Source organism: Lycium barbarum, chromosome 10, assembly GCF_019175385.1.
Source record: "Lycium barbarum isolate Lr01 chromosome 10, ASM1917538v2, whole genome shotgun sequence".
NCBI classification, from domain to species: domain Eukaryota; kingdom Viridiplantae; phylum Streptophyta; class Magnoliopsida; order Solanales; family Solanaceae; genus Lycium; species Lycium barbarum.
Window position 1 is genome coordinate 86,822,347 of NC_083346.1, and position 25,964 is coordinate 86,848,310.

Below are 25,964 nucleotides of genomic sequence, written 5' to 3' on the forward strand. Positions count from 1 at the left end.
AAACTAAGCCTTGAGGCATAACTTTATTACACCATTGAAGAAATCAACCTTGGAAACCGTGTGACACAAGGACATCCAATCCTTCAACTTCCAATATTTTGTGTATAAAAGGTAAGTGCTTCATTCTCATCAGCCATGCACTTATTTTCCTTACACAAAAACCCTAAAGAGAAACCCTACGTCAGAGATTTTGAAAACCCCTTTCAACAATGTCTTCTATTCCCTTGCTAACTCAATCTCCTGCTAATCCCGCATCGCTATCTCCTTCTTCACCACAATCCCCAATAGCTGCTTTTAGTTCCAAAGAAGAACTCGAGTTTCTTGCTGCTAACATTCTCCCCGCTGGCTTCAAGTACCAAAACGATTGTAAGATTTCTGTTACGACCCGACTGGGGGGGCCATGACGGGTACCCCGAGCTGACTACCTAGCACCACTCCTTATGCTAACCATCATACTCATCTTGAATGCACTTATTATTCTCAACACAACTAGCCATAAGGAAACCTTTATCACTTCCAAAACATATCTACAATCATGTGCATAAGGCCCTCGGGCTATCAAAATAATATACAAATATACAATGTGATCATCATGGAACATCAACTACCCACACGTACATATCTACAAGCCTCTACTGTAGTACTAGACATAAAGAAGGGACAGGACCCCGTCGTGCCCAAATATATTCACCAAAATAATATCTCCAAAAATGGCACCTCGAAAATAGTGGGGTGCTCCTGTAAATTTACTGAATAGCTCCTAGGAATCTAGGCCACCTCCCTGCCTACCTGTGGGTATGAACACATCGTCCAAAAGAAAGGACGTCAGTATGAATAAAGTATTGAGTATGTAAGGCATGAATAATACTAACATTGTAAAGAAATTATGAAACATGAGGTGAAGATATAACCTGCTTAACCTTTAAAAGAAAACACATGTTATGCATGTCACATATACCATCATCGTTAACCCGCGTCAGGGTAACCATCGCACGCTGCCCACTAGTGGTGTCATGTCCGGCCATATAGGCACGGTGTAATCATATGCAGCCCGCCTTCGCGGTGACATGTCCGGCCACCTAGGCACGGTGTAATTATATGCAGCCAGCCTTCGCGGTGACATGTCCGGCCATCTAGGCACGGTGTAATCACCATCATCATATACTTACCATGAAGCATGCATAAGAAATAAATTAGATACTACAACTCTTTTCGGGGTGACGTAAGGTCGAGAAGCTCCGATTCCATTATGGGGTAATCATAAGGTAGGTCTAGCAACAATGAATAACATCAAAGAATCGTACAAGGATCATTAGCTTCGTGGAAATATCACATCACGGGCTTTAGGATCTCTAGGCTTAGACTCATCATCATCATTATCAATTTCATAGCATATCTCTTATCTTTATCTCATAGGAAGCTCTTTACAAACATTGACTCATATTTTCCGGAATGTAAAAAGGTCATGAAAAGATAAAGGAAGTCATGTCATAGGAATCATGCCTTGGAAAAGAAGGGACTAGCCTTACATACCTTTACATTTCGCTAACTTTATCACTTGAACGCTTCCCTCCAATATTCACGTTTCTACATTCAAGAGATTTCATACTAAAATTAGATAATCGAAAACATACTTAAGCTTAAGTTAAAGCTAACGAAAATTGGGTAACATCTCCTTTATTTCGATGACTTCTTCCACGTAATAAGCAACTCCCAACATCAATAACAACACCCACAATATTTTAATCAATAGCTTCATCAAGCTAGACATTATTAAATCCTCAACAGCCCCTATCAAACTCCTTCATAACCCTAACTATGGCACCATACCGTATCCTTCCTCATACAATGCCTCTACAACATCTTTAATACTATTCATAGCAAGATTATATTCATTACATATCAAGAACTATGATTTAAGTCGAGTCATGATTCAAGAATATTACTAATTTCATGTTTGTACTCCATATTCTCCTCCCTTCCATAATCCAAGTCTTTCAACCTCTCAATACTTTTAATAACATGAAATAAACATAAAACTCACCTTAGTCACTTATGAATAAGACTTGAGTTAATCTACTCGATTAGAATGAAACCCCCACTTGTATACCAAATAAATTCTTACTCTTCACAAACCCTAATAGGCTTCCTTGTACTTGAATCTCTTAAACTTAGCTTTTGATCTTGGTTTCTTGGTATAGATTTGATGTAGAAATAGAGGGAGGGTTTTGGAGAGTTCTAGAGAGATGTAGGATCTGTTTTGGGGAGAATAATAGAATAAAAACGTGGGATCTTATATTTATAATCAGGGCTGGAAAGTTCCAGATCCGCGGGTCCACGAGCAGGGTCGACAGTTCATCGACATGCCCCGTCGAACTGCAGCCTGAGATGTTTGATTACAGAACCCTATCGACGGTGCCATACGATGGCTCGTCGACTGTCATCTTTTGGGCCGTCGACGTTGACTGGTTTCAACAGTTTTTCTGAACTTCTATGTTTTGCTCCGATTCGATTCGTTTCACTTCTAATTCCCTTGTAATGTCAAGAATGCATACTTATACTTCTGTACACATACAAAGTAAAATATATCATGTCCAAAAATCTAGTGCGGATTACCGAACCGAATGTACACACAACCAATAAGCCAAAATCTCCTTGCAACAAAACGGAAGGTGTAACATTCTTCCCCCTTTAAAAACATTCATCCTCGAATGTTAAGTTCTTGGGAATCGTACAGAAATTTCGCCAGAGTTTCTCCTGTAATATAACGCTACCATCCTGTCACAACAGCCCATAATAACATTGCCTCATAGGGCCACAACACAATAGCAAAATATTATGGCCACACACGACCAAAAGCATAAAAAGAAAGCATACATACCTCATAATACTGATGTCTCATTTTGGATCTCTTCCGGAGGTTGAAATAAGTGCGAGTACTTAGACTTCATGTTTTCTTCCGCTTCCCAAGTCATTTCCTCTCGATTATTGTTCCGCCACAAGACCTTAACTGAAGTTACCTCTTTGTTTCTAAGCTTCCATACTTGTCTATCTAGTATGGCAATGGGTACCTCTTTAGAAGTCAACCTTTCTGTCATTTGAACATCATCTACCGGCACGACCCTAGTAGGATCTCCGACACACTTACGGAGCATTGATACATGAAAGACTGGATGGACTGATTCAAGTTCTGGAGGTAAGTCTAGTTTATAAGCTACTTGGCCTATCTTGAGGACAATCTTATAAGATCCAATGTATCGAGGACTTAACTTCCCTTCTTACCAAACCTCATCACGCCTTTCATCGGTGATACCTTCAAGAATACCCAATCATCAACTTGGAATTCTATGTCTCGTCAACGGTTTTCCGCATAAGATTTCTGACGACTTTGGGCTGTCAATAGTCGATCTCTCCTACTTCAAACCACCCAATTGGGGATCTACACTTTCTTCCATATAGAGCTTCATACGGGGCCATTTGAATACTGGAATGATAGTTTTTGTTGTATGCGAACTCAACGGGAGATAAGTGTTCATTCCAGCTACCACCAAAATCTAGCACACACGCCCGTAACATGTCTTCCAAGGTCTGAATAGTGCGTTCGTCTTGCCCATCAGTTTGTGGATGAAACGTTGTACTAAGCTTTACCTGAGTACCCAAACCTTCTTGGAAAGACTTCCAAAATTTAGCTGTAAATTGTGCTCCTCTGTCAGTAATAATGGACACCGGGACGCCGTGAAGTCACATAATCTCTTTAAGATACAACCTTGCATAATCTTCTGTCGAATATATGGTTCTGACTGGAAGAAAATGGGCTGATTTCGTGAGTCTGTCCACGATCACCCATATGGAGTCATACTTGCTTCGGGAACGAGGCAACCCTACAATAAAATCGATGTTGATCACTTCCCATTTCCAGGTTGGAATTTCCATGGCTTGTAACAATCCTCTTGGCTTTTGATGCTCGATCTTCACTTGTTGGCAATTTGGACATTGGGCTACAAATTCTGCTATGTCTTTCTTCATTCCATCCCACCAATACATTAGCTTAAGATCATGATACATCTTTGTTTCCCCTGGATGAATAGAGTACCGAGAGTAATGAGTTTCTTCTAGAATACGACGACGTAGTTCGACAACATTCGGAACACATAGCCTGTGTCGGTACCTAAGGACTCCATCTATAGAAACTTCAAAAGGCGACTTCTCTTTCTCATGAAATGTATCTCTATAGTGACTCAACTGGGGATTTTCATATTGGTGCTCTCTCACCTCCATATCTGGGGACGAAACAGTTAGGTCGTGGATACCAAGTCCTGTATTGCTTGAATCAAATAGGCAAACTCCAAGGCTGGCTAGTTGGTGAAGCTCACAAATTAATTATTTCTTCTCCGGAGGAGCCTCACATAGGCTACCCATTGATTTGCGGCTAAGTTTATCAACTACTACATTCGCCTATCCGAGGTGGTATAAAATACTCATATCATAATCTTTCAGTAACTCTAACCACCGCCTCTGCCGAAGATTCAACTCCTTTTGCTTGAAAATATATTGGAGACTCTTGTGATCTGTGTAACTATCAACATGTACACCATACAAGTAATGTCTCCACATTTTTAGTGCATGAATAATCGCGGCCAATTCAAGATCATGGGTCGGATAGTTCTTCTCATGTTTCCGCAACTGTCGGGTAGCATAGGCATCGACTTTGCCGTGCTGCATCAACACACAGCCTAATCTAACACCAGAGGCATCACAATACACGACATAACCATCTGGCCCTTCTGGAAGTGTTAGGACTGGGGATGAAGTTAGTCTATCTTTCAATTCCTGAAAACTACGTTCACAAGTATCAGTCCATTGAAATTTTGCTAATTTCTGAGTTAGATTCGTCAATGGTGCTGAAATAGAAGAAAACCCTTCCACAAATCTTCTATAGTAGCCTGCCAATCCCAGAAAACTACGGACTTTTGTAGGCATTGTAGGCCTTGGCCAAGCCTTCACATCCTCAATTTTCTGAGTATCAACTCGAATGCCGTCAGCTGAAATGACATGGCCCAAAAAAGTCACAGAATTTAGCCAAAACTCGCATTTTGAAAATTTTGCATACAACTCTCGAGCCCGAAGAATTCTAAGGACAATACGCAGATGGTCTGTATGCTCTGCTTCTGTCCGTGAGTATACTAGAATATCATCAATGAACACGATCACGAACAGATCTAAGAGAGGCCTGAATACATTATTCATCAAATTCATAAACACTGCCGGAGCATTAGTCAACCCAAATGACATCACTCGAAATTCATAGTGGCCCTATCTCGTTCTGTAAGCTGTTTTAGGAATATCTTCTTCTCTGACTCTCACTTGATGATACCCCGATCTTAGATTGATTTTTGAGAACCATTTGGCACCCTGTAATTGGTAAAAAAAATCATCGATCCTCGGGAGAGGATATTTATTCTTTATTGTTACCTTATTCAGCTATCTATAATCAATGCACATCCATAAGGAACCGTCTTTCTTTCTCACAAATAGGACAGGTGCTCCCCACGGTGATGATTTGGGCCTAATGAACCCTTTCTCTAGCAAATCTTTCAGTTGTGCCTTTAGCTCTTTCAATTCTGCAGGAGCCATTCGATATGGAGGAATGGAGATTAGTTTAGTATCTGGTAACACATCAATGGCAAAGTCAATCTCTCTCTCTGGGGGAAGGCCTGGAAGTTCATCTGAAAATACATCCGAAAATTCATTCATTACCGGGACGGATTGAAAAGTCGGTGGCTTTGCTTCGGTGTCATGAACTCGGACTAGGTGATAAATGTAGCCTTTCGCTATCATCTTCCTTGCCTTCAGGTAGGAAATAAACCTATCTCTGGGAGACACTGTATTACCTTTCCATTCAAGCATGGGCTCTCCCGGGAATTGGAACCAAACTACTTTCATTCTGCAATCGACATTGGTATACAAGAGGCCAACCAATCCATACCCATAATCACATCAAAATCTAACATTTCCAGCTCAACTAAAATCTAACATTTCCAGCTCAACTAAATCAACTTTAGTCTCATGATCACATACCACAATTATACAATTTTTATACACTTGTCTAGCTATTATCGGGTCACCAACAGGAGTAGATACCTCAAAAGGTTTTATTGGCTCGGGTTTCACGCCAATACGATCAGCAATATACGGAGTGATATAAGACAACGTGGAACCCGGATCAATCAATGCATAAACATCATGAGAGAATATAGTCAATACACCTGTAACCACATCTAGGGAAGACTCAAGATCCTGATGTCTGGCTAAAGCATAAATACGGGGCTAAGCACCACCTGAATTGGACGCTACCTCTCTGCCCCTACCATAGCCTACTGGAGTCTAGGGAGTCTGCCCTATCGGGCGCACAAATGAGGAAGAACCAACTACTGATCCTGTGGGCTGAACCCCACCTCTACCGTACCTCGAGGGACAATCACGCATCAAGTGCCCAGTCTTTCCACAAACATAACAAGCATCTGAACCTTGGTGACACAGGACCGAATGTAACTTTCTGCACTGACTACATCGTGGGACCGGTGGTATCCTCTGGCTATAATCACCTCCAAACTGGGAACCCAAAGCTCTCGAGCTCTGACCCTGTCCTGAATGAATAGAGCGGTCAAATATCCTGCCTGCAAACCGAGGGGGTGCACTAGGCGCCGACTGTCCTGAATGTCTAGAATATGACTGCCTCGATCCCCCTCTATAGTCGCTACTGGCACCCACAGATCTGGCCCTCTTAATCTGTCCTCTATCAATATCGCACTCACCCCTTTCTGGATGTTGCTGCTCTTCTAAATTCTAGGCATGGGCCTGAATACGGGAATTATCCATCCTCTATTGCAATGAAGCTATCAAGCAGTCTTTAAAAAAATGTGGCCCTAAGCCACTCATAAATCTATGCACTCTATCGGCCATATCGACTACTATAGTCGGAGCATATCTAGCCAATGAATTAAAGTAAAGGCTATACTCCCGAGCACTTATGTTACCTTGCTTTAGATTCAGAAACCTATCAGCTCGGGCCCTTCAAACCTCGGGTGGCAAATAATGACGAAGGAAGGCATCTACAAATTTTTGCCAAACCGAGAGAGGTGCATTTTTCTTTCTTGAATATATCCAGTTATTATACCAAAGAACCGCCACATACCGGAGTCTATAAGGTGCCAACTCCATAGATTCAGTATCGGAGGCATGAATAATTTTCAACGTTCTCAGCATCTCATCAATAAAACCTTGCGGGTCTTCATCCGGCTTTGACCCGAAAAATTCTAGAGGATTTAAACTTATGAAATCACGGGCTCTAGCACTAGTCGCCCTGTCACCTGGAATCGTACTCTGCCGCTGTGCCTAAACAGCAACTAACTGTGTCAATAGCTGAATAGCTTCGGTCATTTCCTGACCCGAACCACTCAGTGGAGGAACTGGAGGCATAGGAGCCGGAGCTGAAGCCCCCTCTTGTTCTTCTAAATTAGGCGGAGTGTGAGAGGTATTGGATGGAGCATCATTATGAGATTCACCTTCTTCTATATTTGTTGGTGGCTCCCTTTCCACTCGCTCTGCTGTAGTAGCCTTACCCTTCTGGGTGGCGGTAGCTTTTTTCTTTACCGGCATTTCTGAAACCATATGGCACAACTAGGGAGGAGAAAATCTTATAACATGGCTCTATGGCACGATCTAACAAGAAGAAGAATGGTAATTGTTTTCCTAAATGCCCCGCAACCTCTTGTTTATAAGTGTGGCGCGCTTCACACCCATAACCGAGACTCTGTTGGACACGGCTCGTAGACACACCCTAGGACGGAACTGCTTTGATACCACTTATGTCACGACCCGACTGGGGGGGGGGGGGGGCATACGGGTACCCGAAGCTGACTACCGAGCACCACTCCTTATGCTAATCATAATACTCATCTTGAATGCACTTATTATTCTCAACACAACTAGCCATAAGGAAACCTATATCACTTCCAAAACATATCTACAATCATGTGCATAAGGCCCTCGAGCTATCAAAATAATATACAAATATACAATGTGATCATCATGGAACATCAACTACCCACGCGTATGTATCTACAAGCCTCTACTGTAGTACTAGACATAAAGAAGGGACAGGACCCCGTCGTGCCCAAATATATTCACCAAAATAATATCTCCAAAAATGGCACCTCTAAAGTAGTGGGGTGCTGCTATAAGTCTGCTGAATAGCTCCTAGGAATCTGGACCACCTCCCTGCCTACCTGTGGGCATGAACACAACTTCCAAAAGAAAGGACGTCAGTACGAATAAAGTACTGAGTATGTAAGGCATGAATAATACTAACATTGTAAAGAAATCATGAAACATGAGGTGAAGATATAACCTGCTTAACCTTTAAAAGAAAACACATGTTATGCATGTCACATATATCATCATCGTTAACCCGCGTCAGGGTAACCATCGCATGCTGCCCACTAGTGGTGTCATGTCCGACCATATAGGCACGGTGTAATCATATGCAGCCCGCCTTCGCGGTGACATGTCCGGCCACCTAGGCACGATGTAATCATATGCAGCTAGCCTTCGCGGTGACATGTCCGGCCATCTAGACACGGTGTAATCATTGTTGACACCCAATTTTGTCCCTCCTTATCTAATTTTATTCACTCGGGTTCTGAATTTATTGACAAGCTAAATACTTTATTTTTTACCATTTTATTTTTTATTGCTACTACCACTTATATCGCTACTTTTATTTTTTAACATTACAAACATTACTTTATCACAAATTTTAAATGTTCGTCATCGTTTCATTTTCGGGTTCGGACTCGTTAAATTAATTACCAGACAACACTTTGTTAAATTCTTATTTTTTCTACATATTAATTATTAATTATCTTCACATAGTATATATTGTACTAGTTATTAAATTAGAAGCCCAAAAAAATAATTAAATAGAGGATCAACATTTTCAGCTAAATTATTAGCCCATATTCTAATTAATTCAACCAGTCCATTATCCACAATACCAGCCCAAACAATCAAGCCCACTACTCCTTTCACCCATTTCCGACCAGCCCATACCTGTTTTGACCCGCCCCAACATACTAATATATTTTTTTACCCTAACCTCTCATCTCTTTCTTTTCCTCATCTTTTCTTCCGCCTCCTTTTCTTTTGCTTTCTTCCGCCTCCTCTTCTCCTTCTCCCTTTCACCCCTTTCACGTTCCTCTCCACCGCACCCACGTTCCCTGCCATTTCCCCATGCCTGTTCCCTGCTCCCCACGTTCTCTGCCATCTCCACTTCCCTTTGTTCCCCACGCCGCTACCGTCTCTCTCATACGCTCCACTCTTTATTTTAACACAAATGAAACCCTATAAATATGATGGGGGATTCAGTTTTGAAGGGGGGGGGGGGGGGGGGACAGAAAAGAAAACAGATCGAAAATCCCTTAGAAAAACACAAATTTTGAACACCAAAAAATTCCCCTGCAAAAAATACATGTTTTGTTGGTCTCAAATTTCCCCAGAAATCTTTAGCATTTTTACGATTGTCATTTTTTTTTATTACCATTCTAACTTTAAGATTGTTAAACGTTCATTCTGTCTTGGTGGACTTTAGCCACGACAAAAATCTTTGAATTCGTTTGGGTGAGTTTCTAATCTGTTCCTAACGAGAGTAGATTCGACGTCGTCGACGCCCCATTTCACTGTACGCAAAACAGGTCAGAAATCCTCCTCCTCATTTTTGTTTTAATTCTGTTCTATGTAAATTGACGTATTTTTGATTCGTTTAGTTTGGTATGATTTTGATTCGATGTGGTGATTAGCTACTTTGCGAAGTGGTTTCAGTAGTCCTTTAAATGTTTTGTACTATTTATATAAACGTTGTTCTCGCATTTATGTTCAGCAGTTCTTTAGTTCTTGTGTGTTGAGTGCGTTGGCTGTGTTTGCGATCCATGTTTGGTTCGGATGTTTAGTTTACTGTTGTAATTTAGCTCAGTCGTTATAGTTGTTGTTTCAGATTAGTGTCAAATTAAGTATCTATTCAGTCACCAGTACGAGTATGGCCGGGTTGTGACTCCATTGCTGCTTGGTTATGTGGTCAGTAAGAAATTAGGCTCACAGGTTTATTCACGACGTAGCCTTGGTCTAATATTGTTTAGCAATACATATGATTGGGTCTGATTCGGGTTTGTTTTCATTTGTCTTAAAGGGTGATTCATGTTGCGTATATTGAACCATAGATCACTGGTCTGGACACCTATTAGTATAATATTTGTCTAACTCGAATGGATGTGATATACGCAGTATATGATTTAATCATCCGCTTTAGCGAGGATACATATTAGCTTCATTATAAGACTGTCCTGTTGAGATTGAACGACGTATAATCTGATTTGTAAACTGACCAAGACCTTTAAATGCTCCCTCCTTAGTGATTTATTCAAAACTATAAAGCTGGTATCTTAAACTTGCTGCCCCTCCTAACGTTGTCAAATTTCAGAATAGGTTCGAAAGGGTTAAAATCGTTTAAAAGCTCAACTTTTAGCAACTTTACCCCACAAATGACCTGCGGAGTCTAGTGATGATGCTTGAAGTGTCTTTACTGATGAAATATGCTAGCATGTGTCGAATATGCACTTAAGGTGGAACTAAAATTGATATCGCTGGGCTGAAAAATTTGTTTTTTTTTTTAAAAATGGAAAGAATAATCGCCTTTCTACTTTGTTTCAGTCTTGTCCCACGTGTGAAGTTTGCTATTTGACAATTGTTCTGGCTTTTTTTTAAAAAAAAAATGAATCAAAGAATTGCTGCATTCGTTGAAGTTTCCTTACTGTTTGGAGGTTGTCAATACGTTAAACCAGGCAGTCCCCTGTTTTGAGTAAAAGCTACCAAGTTGTTAACAAATTGCCATACTTAATAAATATTTTAGGGAGTATTGATTGTTGCCCCTTAGTACTCTATATCTGTTGAAAATGGGTTCAGTTTGATTATCTGCCTAATCAATTTAAGTGTGTAACAAGTTATATTGCTAAACCTTCAGCTATTATTTTTTTCATCGAGTAAGACGTTGATTCTGCTTTTCTGTTTCGAGCTGGTTCGGTGTCGATTCATATTGTGTTTTCCTCGTATCTAAATCTCCTGTAAGGACTTGTTTCTAACCACCTGAACATGGAATGGTGTTTTAAAAAAAAAACCCCTCGGTTCCCTTTTGCTGTTACTTTGTTGTTAGGTTTGTGAGCCACATTTGACAAAATAGTTATTGCTGAACTTTGGGGGTAAACAGCCTCACTTTGGCCACTACTTTTAGCTAGCTGTTGTTGCCATTTTTGGGCCGCTGCTATACTGCAAACAGCTAATGCGTTTGTGTGGTGCTCCTATGCCTATGTTGAAAAATTGTGATTATACTTGGCCGCTATGCGGACGTTACATTCGATAAAAAATAGTTGATGTTTTGCTGCTATTTAGCTGTGCTAATTGCTGCATTTGGAATTACACTAGTGGTCGCTATGTATTGTTTACTGCTCATTTCTTCATATGTCACTTAGGTTTGGCTGCAAATTTTTACATTTTTGGACTGAATATGTTTTTTGCACATGTTAATCATCTTTAAGTTTCCCATATATGATGATTATGTATATCATAGAAATTACACCGCTGTACTAATTCCTTTTTGCATGACCACCACGTACGAGCTCGAGGGACTCACCTTTTTTCATATTCGGTGTTGGGCTAAAAGCCCAACGCAATCTATCTTCTCTATCAAGTTCTGCCCGCAGCCGTTTTAAAATCACGGGGCCAAAGCCCAACAGTAAATGGACCGCAGCAGTTCCAGAAAATAGATTGAGCCCATTTGACTCTACTTGATCCTTATTTTGTGCATTTAAGTTATATTGGACAACTGACACTTTACTCGGTTTGTTGTCTTAGTTCGGACGAACTTTAGTGGAATTAGGGGGTTAGTGTGATGGGTAGTTAATTTAAAAGAGAAACTAACAATTAGTGCATAGGTCTCATTCCCTTTTTATGCTAAATTCTTCATTGTATCAACATTTATTTCTTTTAGAATAATGGATTTTCAAAATAGCATGACTACATGTTTTCACTAAAGGAATCATAATTTACGCTTACTATCTTAGAAGTTAAAAACGTCACAAATTCTACACTAACGTTATCTCATTTTAAGAAATGAAAGGCAAACTAGTTTCAACGGATAACTCTTCCACTATAGTTTCTTTCTAGCACTTGAAATATATATTTGAATTAATAGTATTTCCATAAAACTTTATTAGATAACTCTTTTAAATTTGTTAGTCATTTTCTCCAAATACATATAAACATTTCACATCTTGTTTCTTTTAGCTCATTTGTGACTAAACTCTTTTATGCAACTATTACTTTTCTATAAGTTTTATTTTAAATAACATTCTATTACTATAAATAACTTTAGCAATACCTACAAGATATTTTCTTAAATTTTTAAATATTACATTTACATTTTAGCCTTAATTAATTAACATAAGTCCGGTCGGTTAACCATTGTTAATGGGTCTTAAAGGATGCCTAATACCCTCCCTTTAGACTAATTGAACCCTTACCTAGAATCTTAAGTTTCGCAGACCTTAAACAAAGTTAACTTTAGAAAATAACTTTAGGTGTCCTAATTCACCATAAATAATTAGGTGGCGACTCCTTAACAACAAACAAAAATAGGAATCACCAATATGTTGTACTCTACTTTAACCCGGTTAAAATGGGGTATGACAGCTTGACGACTCCGCTGGGGATCACTTAGGTTCTAACCATAACAGACTTAGTTCAAATAGGCTTTGTGTGCTTATTTTAATTACTTTATTTATTTGTTAACTGTATTTCATGCTATTAATTGTGTGTTTGATATAAACTGTTTGTGTGTTACTTGCTTTGATAAAACTGTCATTCCGTTCATATTTCTTCCACTCCTGGAAAACTCACACATATTCACACACTTAAAACGGCTTCGCGGTTCGCGCCCGTGCACTACTAAATTACCCCTTTAGTTGGATTGATCTTGTGGATTTAGTCGATCGGCGGTGCAGTCGACGGCCACGGACTTTCCACTCCCAAGTTGTCCACTTGGGGGAACCTTGTGTCATAGGAAGCCAACTCTTAGTCAGCCTAAGATAGAGCTAAACCAACACCCTTTATTAGGAGCATACATTTCATGACCTAGGAGACTTAATACCCTTGGTGTATTAAGCCCATTAGATGACTTTACCCAAAAGTCCAAGCGGGTTCACGACCCCGAGTGACACCAATCATACTTTATGTGCATGTTTGAAGGATAATTGTGCCTAAATATTGACTATTTGCTCTAATTAATTAAACTTTAGGAGGGAGAGAATGACTAACGTTTCTATGACAGGTATGGATTTGCATTGGAGTACAATGAATGACGAAGATCAATGACATCACAAAACAGAGCTGAAATTTAGACACAGGAAATTGTATTTACTTTACTTAGATTAGGAAAACACTTTATGTTGTACTCATTTGATATGTAATGAATATTACACTACTTTTGTACTTTATTTTGGGGAAATAGAATTTGTTTAATTAATCAAAGCAACGGGATGACGTATTATGGCACACTTTACCCTTCAAACAAACGTTAGGCCTACCTCTGGCACAAAGAGGTCACATGCATATTAGGACGCATTATTATTGTTTGATATAATCGTTTACATTTGTTCGACGATTTGTTTGACTTTATTTGACGAATTATTTGCTACATGACTTATTTGACTCTACGTGATCATGACTTTACCTACATATGTCAATGAGACTAACATCATTTACACTTTATGTTTCTTTTATTTTATTCCCAACAAAATTTGATTCGTGTTGACACTCGAGCTGGCTGACCATCCTTACCTCACAAGGTCAAAGACATCATCATTACCGCGACGTAGTTGGGATATTCAAGGAAAAGAAATTATTATGTCTGATCCAGCCGCATCTATTTCAACTGGTTTGGAAAACATCGTGATCTCTAGTGATCCCCCCGAGACTTCCGAACACGGAACTACTATTCAACGTGATGAACATATCGCCCGCCTGAGTCAAGAAATTGAGGATCTACGCGGAGAATTAAATCGGGTTAGAAACATGACCAACTTATCCGTTACACTCCAAAGTCCACCTCCTAAACCTAGGAACGTCGCACCAAACCAAGCCATTACATACTTTCACCATCCACAACAACCTTTTTACCCTTACCACTACGCTGAACCCTACCAAGCTCCGCTATTCCCTTACCCTGTCTACAACATCCAAGCAAATTACCACCAACCTCGAGCACCTCACTATCAAAACCCACATTCATACCAATCTGTTCAAGTTCCCACTTACCAAAATCGACCACATACCGCACATAAAGTCCGTCCAAACCATGAAACCAAAAACACACGCAATTACACTCGGTTCGCTGAACCCTTGGCTCAATTATTTGAAAGAATGAAAGCAGCAGGCGTGATACAACCTATTGAAGGGAAAATTCTCAATCCTATTCCAAAATGGTTTGATGGCTCCAAACGTTGTGCATATCATTCTGGAGTTGCTGGGCACGCCACTGAGGATTGCTATGGACTCAAAAACAAAATTGAAGCCCTGATCAAGGAAGGAGCAATCCAGCTCACTGGAGCTCGGCCCAACGTAGATAACAATCCTCTACCTACTCGCGAAAATGCCAACGTGAACATGACAATTATCGAGGAATATAAGGATTTGAAAAGAACCATTATACCAGTTGGAAAAATGGAAAAGGGGATGTCATCAACTTTTGCTGCTCCCGTGGGAACAGTCCAAAGACAAACACCAACAGAGATTGCTGCAACAACTACTCACAACACCAAGACACCGACCATGCGGGGTGCCGAATCAGGAGAGACTCTGAAGACTTTGACTTGTACTCCGTCCTTGGCTCGCCGAGAGTCTTGGTAGATTGAACCGTAGTGAACTTTTGAAACAGCACGATTTTAAAAATTGATGTTTGCTTTGCTTCATCTTTGGGAAGTTTAAAACCTATGAATGCATTTCTGAGTTGCCTCAATTGTCTATTACTATTATTTTCTACTTTATTTATCAAAACTGCCAACTCTATGATTGTGACATAAAATGAACAAACGAATAACGTACATCTCGAGAGAGTAACAAAGAAAACTAGAGAAAAATACAGGATTCCACTTGGAAGAAATGGAAATAGCCGATAGGCAATGACACAAGCATGAAAGCTATCAGTCAACGAGACATTGAAAGACAATATTAGATCAGACTACATAGTTTGCAACCTTTCCTTTAAACACCGTGCGAACTACGCTTGACCTGATTCCTCGGTGGATACGTAGGCAGCCCACATAGGGACTCGGTCATACTAGGTTAGAATTTTTTCCCATTTGCATGTACGAACTACGTTCCGACCTGATTCCCGAGGTGGGATACGTAGGTAGCCCATATAGGGTTCGGTTGTATTATAATAGAAAATCCAAAAAAATCCTTATACAAGGAGAACTACATATAGCCTGATTCCCTCGGCGGGATTCGTAGACTATCAACATATAGGTCTGTCACACCTAGATAAAAATCCAACAAATCTTTTGCCATTTGTATAACAGAACTACGCTGACCTGATTTCTTTGGTGGGATACGTAGGCAATCCATATCGGGTTCGGTCACTTTATTAGAAAATTTCAGACCATTTTTTGTGAACCTTCCGAACTACGTTCTGACCTGATTCCTTTGGAAGGATACGTAGGCAACCTAAACAAGGTTCGGTCACACCACTACATAAGTTTAGTACACCCTTCTGAATCAAAACTGGGGCATATTTTGAAAGATTAGAGTTTAGATATCGACAAGATTAAGGCCACCGGACAGGAAGTATTATAGACCAATTACTTTAGAAGTGTCAAGATTTGAAGTTGGTAGAAATATTTTACAACTTACATGCACATATTTATATATGTATATATATCTTTCCCTACATACATACATTTACATATATATATATTTCATAATTTATATATAGTTATATTTCCTCATACATATACTTACATACCTACCCTTCAAATAAAATACTTTCTTTCAATTGATTCACTACTGTTCATCTACCGAGGTTTGAACGGAGATCACAAGATCCAAACAAATAAGACGAATGGAGCAGCCAACAACGTCAAGCTTCGAGTCAACACGAATCAACTTCCCCCTCCCAAACTAAGAATTTTTCTTTGAGTGCAGGAACCTAAAATCGCGAGATCAACAGTCAAGTCTATCAATCAGGGCCAAAAGCATCATTTGGCTCATTATGGCCTCGCCTCAAAAGCCATACGGTTTTACTTCCAACTTTATCTTTTAATTTATTTTATTTTATTTTATTTTTATCACAATAATTTTATGACTTTATATACCTGTTTTTGTAGGTTGACGAGATTGAAGACGAATTAAATTAGGATTTCGTGTCCTTAATTTGGCCTGTCACGATACCATCAATATTATTAGCCGAGCGATCTGACTCTTACTTTACTCTCCGTTTTATTATTTATTTTAAATACTTTAATGACTTTTCTTTAAATTTTGTAGAAATCAATATCACACTCCGAGGATAACTATACATTTTAGGCTCGTCCGCCTTTAATAGGACATCATTTCTTCAAATGCCCGCACTGCATATGCACTACTGCTTTCAAATGCCCGCACTGCAAAAGCACCACACCGGCATTGCATTATTACTTTCAAATGCCCTGCAAAGGGACAACATCATTGTTCACAAACGCACAACATTTAGGCTGGTCCGCCTTTAATAGGACATTTAGGCTCGTCCGCCTTTAATAGGACACTTTAGGCTCGTTCGCCTTGAATAGGACACTTTAGGATTGTCCGCCTTTAATAGGACACTTTAGGCTCGTCCGCCTTTAATAGGACACTTTAGGCTCGTCCGCCTTTAATAGGACACTTTAGGCTCGTCCGCCTTTAATAGGACACTTTAGGCTCGTCCGCCTTTAATAGGACACTTTAGGCTCGTCCGCCTTTAATAGGATATCATTTCTTTAAATGCCTCACACGGCATATGCATCATGTCCTCGAAAACAACCGGAGACATACTTGGGTTCGTCCACCCTAAAATAGGACATATCGGGTTCTTCCACCCTAAAATAGGATACTTGGGTTCGTCCACCCTAAAATAGGATGCTTGGGTTCGTCCACCCTAAAATAGGACATATCGGGTTCTTCCACCCTAAAATAGGATACTTGGGTTCGTCTACCCTAAAATAGGACATATTGGGTCATTCCACCCTAAAATAAGAATTCACATTTTTATCTTGAATTTTACAGGATTGGCGTCGAGTCTCCGAAGACAACCGGGGGCATCATTCGACTATACAGTCTCATATGCATAAGCCAGACGGCTGCACTATGACTTTACTCTCTACCTTAACATTCACTTTACCAACTCTAACGATTTTACCTTGAACTTTAAAGGAATTATCATTAAGCCTCCGAAGACAATCGGAGATATATCATCAAGTCCCCGAAGACAATCGGAGATATATCATCGAGTCCTCGAAGACAACCGGAGACATCACATGGCTACACAGCCTCACCTGCATAAGCCAAACGGCTACACACTTACTTTACTCTATACTTTATCGCTTTATTTCACCATCTACTTTACCTACTTTAACGACTTTACCTTAAATTCCGCAGATATCATTTATCATCGAGTCCCGGAAGATAGCCGGAGGCCTCATTATCATTTAAAGTCTTCAAATACAACTGGAGATATCCAGCATAAACATCGCGCATTCATTCAAATCCTGGAAGACAACCAGAGACAACATTTGGCCACACTGCTTCATCAAAAGCCACACGGCTTCATCTTCATTCCTACACTCATATTTACTATCACTTTACACTCTTTATAATTTTACACTTCCAACTTTACTACTAATTTTGACATGAATTTCAGTTTTGGCAGAAAGTACAACCTGCAGAGACGCAACGCAACGTGGAACTTTATCTTACGCAGTGAACTGGGGCAAATTTGCTGAAGCGGAATATCAAACTCACAAGCAAAGGTCACGGATCTACTCTCGAACTCGACTCCGCCTACGTCCACAAACATGTGATACGTAGGTTATCCAAAAAATTTCTTTCATATCCACTGCTAAAACTCTACTCAATCAACTCTTGTCGCAATCTCGTATCCTTTTCTACATCCCCCAGCGTCTCCATAATTCAACACTGGGGCATTTTTTTTGAAAATTTACATCGTGTCTAGTAGAGTCCTACTTAAAGGTGTGTTGCGCGCCACATTTATAATTAGGAGGCTATAAGCATATGTTCAATTCTTGAACGTTCTCGTCACCTGTCCACAACCCTTGCAAAGTTACAAATCCATAAATAACGTTCTCTCAACAGGTTCGACCATAATTCCTTCTGCCCTCATAATATTTTTCGCCAATTCTCCTAATCCATATTTTCTCAAGTTCGTATTGGTTGGCCGGAACAAAATTGGCTACTACGTCAACGTTTTCGTCCGAAAACTCTTACATCATATCCGGTCGAAGAGGGGCATCTGTTGACACCCAATTTTGTCCCTCCTTATCTAATTTTATTCACTCGGGTTCTGAATTTATTGACAAGCTAAATACTTTATTTTTTACCATTTTATTTTTTATTGCTACTACCACTTATATCGCTACTTTTATTTTTTAACATTACAAACATTACTTTATCACAAATTTTAAATGTTCGTCATCGTTTCATTTTCGGGTTCGGACTCGTTAAATTAATTACCAGACAACACTTTGTTAAATTCTTATTTTTTCTACATATTAATTATTAATTATCTTCACATAGTATATATTGTACTAGTTATTAAATTAGAAGCCCAAAAAAATAATTAAATAGAGGATCAACATTTTCAGCTAAATTATTAGCCCATATTCTAATTAATTCAACCAGTCCATTATCCACAATACCAGCCCAAACAATCAAGCCCACTACTCCTTTCACCCATTTCCGACCAGCCCATATCCGTTTTGACCCGGCCCAACATACTAATATATTTTTTTTACCCTAACCTCTCATCTCTTTCTTTTCCTCATCTTTTCTTCTGCCTCTTTTTTTTTTCTTTCTTCCGCCTCCTCTTCTCCTTCTCCCTTTCACCCCTTTCACCCCTTTCACGTTCCTCTCCACCGCACCCACGTTCCCTGCCATTTCCCCATGCCTGTTCCCTGCTGTCACGACCCGACTAGGGGCCGTGACGAGTACCCGATACTTGTACCGAGCACCCCGATCTATCATTTTACCTCTATTCCTTAGTGGGCCGTGTGAACTATTCCATATCTTTTTTTTGTTACTGAACATTAACATTGATAGCATCCTAATAAACACAGACTAGTAAACGTTGCTATCACAGTATACAAAGACGCGAACAATTTAAAATACAAGACATCTAACTGTACATATCTGTCTACGAGCCTCTAGACATAGTACACATATACATAGAAAGGGCTGAGTACTGTCGTGCCCGAATGTACATATACACAAAATAGTTCCAAGGAAGTGAGGCTCCGGAACAACTGGAGCACTGTCAAATGCTGCCGGTAAAGCTCCTAAGAATCAAATCCGCCTGTCTGCTGACCCTGCGCGGCATGAAACGCAGCGTCCACAAGAAGGGACGTCAGTACGAATAATGTACTGAGTATGTAAGGCATGAATAATAGCATACTGAAAATATAAAGCGGGAATAACGACATAAAAGAGTAATAGCACTTGTCCTGAGGTAAAAACATAACCTGTATATATATATGCCCTTGGCAGGTGCTATGCATGCTTAGCTTTCCTTGTTCGTATATATATATATATATATATATATATATATATATATATATATATATATATATATATATAAATAGGACATATCGTATTGCCGAGGCGTCGGCAGCCGATCCATTTAATCACAAATATACACATCCCGCGTCCGGGCATCCCGCGTCCGGGACGATATCATGTCATATAATGCCAACTGATCAGGTGGATATGCGTATATAACGCGCTGCCCTTATCTCCATCTTCCCCGTATACGTATGCATACATTATGTACATATATCAGCGTCTATAGCGCTCTGGCTCTTTCATCGTACACATATACGTGTGTCATATACATACATCAGCGTCTATAGTGCTCTGGTTCTTTTATCATATACATATACTTATAACATGCATACAACACGCTCGAGAGTCCAAGAAAACCGTGTCTACGTCGGAGTGACGTAAGGTCGATAGCCTCCGATTACATTATGAAATAATCATGATCGTTATGTCTCACCTTGAAGGAATTAGTATTATGAGGCGAGACTATCAATGAAGAATAGCATTAAGAGAAAACATGGGACAAGATCGTAAAACTCCTAAAACATTACTTCGTGCACCTTAGAGCCTTTGGAAAATAGAGTCATGTCAAAGGAATAGAGTTGGACTCAAGAACTAGTCCATCATTCTTGTATTCATACCGAATCCTTCACTTAAGGCTTTTAGACATGCAATCATTCTCGTCGTTCTCGTCATAGACATATTCTCTTTCTTACATCGTCATTATCATTATCGTCGTAGGACTATTCTCATTAGAATAGCTACATTACTTATCATTAGATAAGCGGTATAAGGATCAAAGGTTTCCTTTAGGTTCTACTTCAAAATAGGTCAACCGGAACAATAAATAAAATCCGGAATCCATGGGCCCACCTCGGGTCAAATGAGGAGGCATATCAAATTCACGTTCGTTACATTTCATGACGTCTCCTGGGAGGGTTTTAGGGTAGTCGAGACCTCTCTATGCGAGCTCTAGATGTTTAGGAAGTCTTTCTAACATTTTGCAAAATTTTTAGTTCAATTCTATTGAACGAAACGTGGAAAACTTTGGGTGCAGATTCCGGAGGACGGAGTTGTCCCCGCGGCTCGTATCCGACTTATTACATCTAAGACATGCCATAGAAAGGAGGGTGAAGCCTCACATACCTCTTTCTGCTCCTTACGCTATTCCAAATTCACGTTGCAATTCCGTCAAAATCTGCAAATTGGTAACATTTACCCGAACTCTCATTAGGGTATTTAGAGTTGAAATCTTAAGGAAATACTTGGCTACCGAAATTTCGGCAGCACTTCCTCTGTAAGTATACCATCCTCAACATTCAACTTAGCCGAATTCTTATCAACCACAATCCGGGAATTCAAACCCGGCCAAACTATCAACGTAAATTCAACAACCACATTAGAATTTCCATATTTAAATCCAAGATATATTCCAACACTTCAATTAGCTTACCACTTCCTTCAAGACTTCCTAATTCCAATGAAACAACTACAACCTTATAATACATATATTCCAACAACATCATAGTAATATCATTACATGCCTTCCATACAAGAACATTATTTTCAATTTACACACAAACTTCCAACTACTAATACTTCACCACGCTTATCAATTCTTTATATGCAATATAAAATCCACAACGCAACAACTAAAATACTAGATAAAACTTGCTCACTATCCGTTCACCATGCAACACACACACGGCCATATGCACACTACACACTACACGGCCAACCTCATGCATACACAACTACAATCTTTCCAAAATTATTCAACTTCCATTTTCCACATAGCATTCACAACAATCACAACCAAATACTAGATGAAATAATTAAAACTTAGTTCCCACATACACATACATACACGGCCACATACTATATTCTTGCTATTCATGGATTTCATTCACTTTTGCACACTACAACACACTAAATCATCCATAACATACAAAGAAAATGAATTCTTACCTTCTTCTTTGATCCTCCGACTTGTTTGAATTTCCAACTTGCGAATTTGTGTTTTTCTTGTTCCAACACCAACTCCACTTTGTTAAGGACCCTCTACTTAGTAGAAAATGATTTTTGGAGGAAGTTTTGTCAATTTTTCTTGTGGGATTCCTCTTGGCCGAAATGGCCTTCAAGGTTTTCTCCTTCTTTTCTTTGCTCCTAGTTTCTTGAAATGTCTAGAGGCTTATGAGATAAAGATGACTTAGTCATCTATTTAATTGGAAAATTAAATCTCCACATGGGCCTAGCCCATGCCATGGCCGGTTGGGCCTCTAATTTTCTTAAAAAAATTTCAAGCCCAATTATATTTGTCTAGCTCTTGTAATTCATGAAAGATATTTTTTTTATTTCCATTTCCGAATTTGCCCTTCGTCTTCCTCCGTATATCCACGAGTCATATTGCAAATTTCCCTTTTATGCCCTTGACCTTTCTCATTATTTTTCACCTCTAAATTTTTCATAAGCAACCCATATGCCAAACAAAATAAAATATGGCCTTGCTCGTAGTCCTCCCGCGATAGTCTTGAATTATCCGATTGCACGAAATGCGGGATATAACACCTGCTCCCCACGTTCTCTGCCATCTCCACTTCCCTTTGTTCCCCACGCCGCTACCGTCTCTCTCATACGCTCCACTCTTTATTTTAACAAAAATGAAACCCTATAAATATGATGGGGGATTCAGTTTTGAAGGGGCGGGGGGGGGGGGGGGGGGGGGACAGAAAAGAAAACAGATCAAAAATCCCTTAGAAAAACACAAATTTTGAACCCCAAAAAATTCCCCTACAAAAAATACATGTTTTGTTCGTCTCAAATTTCACCAGAAATCTTTAGCATTCTTACGATTGCCATTTTTTTTTATTACCATTCTAACTTTAAGATTGTTAAACATTCATTCTGTCTTGGTGGACTTTAGCCACGACAGAAATCTTTGAATTCGTTTGGGTGAGTTTCTAATCTGTTCCTAACGAGAGTAGATTCGACGTCGTCGACGCCCCATTTCACTGTACGCAAAACAGGTCAGAAATCCTCCTCCTCATTTTTTTTTAATTCTGTTCTATGTAAATTGACGTATTTTTGATTCGTTTAGTTTGGTATGATTTTGATTCGATGTGGTGATTAGCTACTTTGCGAAGTGGTTTCAGTAGTCCTTTAAATGTTTTGTACTGTTTATATAAACGTTATTCTCGCATTTATGTTCAGCAGTTCTTTAGTTCTTGTGTGTTGAGTGCTTTGGCTATGTTTGCGATCCATGTTTGGTTCGGATGTTTAGTTTACTGTTGTAATTTAGCTCAGTCGTTATAGTTGTTGTTTTAGATTAGTGTCAAATTAAGTATCTATTCAGTCACCAGTACGAGTATGGCCGGGTTGTGACTCCATTGCTGCTTGGTTATGTGGTCAGTAAGAAATTAGGCTCACGGGTTTATTCACGACGTAGTCTTGGTCTAATATTGTTTAGCAATACATATGATTGGGTCTGATTCGGGTTTGTTTTCATTTGTCTTAAAGGGTGATTCATGTTGCGTATATTGAACCATAGATCACTGGTCTGGACACCTATTAGTATAATATTTGTCTAACTCGAATGGATGTGATATACGCAGTATATGATTTAATCATCCGCTTTAGCGAGGATACATATTAGCTTCATTATAAGACTGTCCCGTTGAGATTGAACGACGTATAATCTGATTTGTAAACTGACCAAGACCTTTAAATGCTCCCTCCTTAGTGATATATTCAAAACTATAAAGTTGGTATCTTAAACTTGCTGCCCCTCCTAACGTTGTCAAATTTCAGAATAGGTTCGAAAGGGTTAAAATCGTTTAAAAGCTCAACTTTTAGCAACTTTAAACCCCACAAATGACCTGCGGAGTCTAGTGATGATGCTTGAAGTGTCTTTACTGATGAAATATGCTAGCATGTGTCGAATATGCGCTTAAGGTGGAACTAAAATTGATATCGCTGGGCTGATTTTTTTTTTTTTTTCTAAAAATGGAAAGAATAATCGCCTTTCTACATTGTTTCAGTCTTGTCCCACGTGTGAAGTTTGCTATTTGACAATTGTTCTGGCTTTTTTTTTTAAAAAAAAATGAATCAAAGAATTGCTGCATTCGTTGAAGTTTCCTTACTGTTTGGAGGTTGTCAATACGTTAAACCAGGCAGTCCCCTGTTTTGAGTAAAAGCTACCAAGTTGTTAACAGATTGCCATACTTAATAAATATTTTAGGGAGTATTGATTGTTGCCCCTTAGTACTCTATATCTGTTGAAAATGGGTTCAGTTTGATTATCTGCCTAATCAATTTAAGTGTGTAACAAGTTATATTGCTAAACCTTCAGCTATTATTTCTATCATCCAGTAAGATGTTGATTCTGCTTTTCTGTTTTCGAGCAGGTTCGGTGTCGATTCATATTGTGTTTTCCTCGTATCTAAATCTCTTGTAAAGACTTGTTTCTAACCACCTGAACATGGAATGTTTTTTTTTAAAAAAACCCCCTCGGTTCCCTTTTGCTGTTACTTTGTTGTTAGGTTTGTGAGCCACATTTGACAAAATAGTTATTGCTAAACTTTGAGGGTAAACAACCTCACTTTGGCCACTACTTTTAGCTAGCTGTTGTTGCCACTTTTGGGCCGCTGCTACACTGCAAACAGCTACTGCGTTTGTGTGGTGCTCCCATGCCTATGTTGAAAAAATGTGATTATACTTGGCCGCTATGCGGACGTTACATTCGATAAAAAATAGTTGATGTTTTGCTGCTATTTAGCTGTGCTAATTGCTGCATTTGGAATTACACTAGTGGTCGCTATGTATTGTTTACTGCTCATTTCTTCATATGTCACTTAGTTTTGGCTGCAAATTTTTACATTTTTGGACTGAATATGTTTTTTGCACATGTTAATCATCTTTAAGTTTCCCATATATGATGATTATGTATATCATAGAAATTACACCGCTGTACTAATTCCTTTTTGCATGACCACCACGTACGAGCTCGAGGGACTCACCTTTTTTCATATTCGGTGTTGGGCTAAAAGCCCAACGCAATCTATCTTCTCTATCAAGTTCTGCCCGCAGCCGTTTTAAAATCACGGGGCCAAAGCCCAACAGTAAATGGACCGCAGCAGTTCCAGAAAATAGATTGAGCCCATTTGACTCTACTTGATCCTTATTTTGTGCATTTAAGTTATATTGGACAACTGACACTTTACTCGGTTTGTTGTCTTAGTTCGGACGAACTTTAGTGGAATTAGGGGGTTAGTGTGATGGGTAGTTAATTTAAAAGAGAAACTAACAATTAGTGCATAGGTCTCATTCCCTTTTTATGCTAAATTCTTCATTGTATCAACATTTATTTCTTTTAGAATAATGGATTTTCAAAATAGCATGACTACATGTTTTCACTAAAGGAATCATAAGTTACGCTTACTATCTTAGAAGTTAAAAACGTCACAAATTCTACACTAACGTTATCTCATTTTAAGAAATGAAAGGCAAACTAGTTTCAACGGATAACTCTTCCACTTTAGTTTCTTTCTAGCACTTGAAATATATATTTGAATTAATAGTATTTCCATAAAACTTTATTAGATAACTCTTTTAAATTTGTTAGTCATTTTCTCCAAATACATATAAACATTGCACATCTTGTTTCTTTTAGCTCATTTGTGACTAAACTCTTTTATGCAACTATTACTTTTCTATAAGTTTTATTTTAAATAACATTCTATTACTATAAATAACTTTAGCAATACCTACAAGATATTTTCTTAAATATTTAAATATTACATTTACATTTTAGCCTTAATTAATTAACATAAGTCCGGTCGGTTAACCATTGTTAATGGGTCTTAAAGGATGCCTAATACCTTCCCTTTAGACTAATTGAACCCTTACCTAGAATCTTAAGTTTCGCAGACCTTAAACAAAGTTAACTTTAGAAAATAACTTTAGGTGTCCTAATTCACCATAAATAATTAGGTGGCGACTCCTTAACAACAAACAAAAATAGG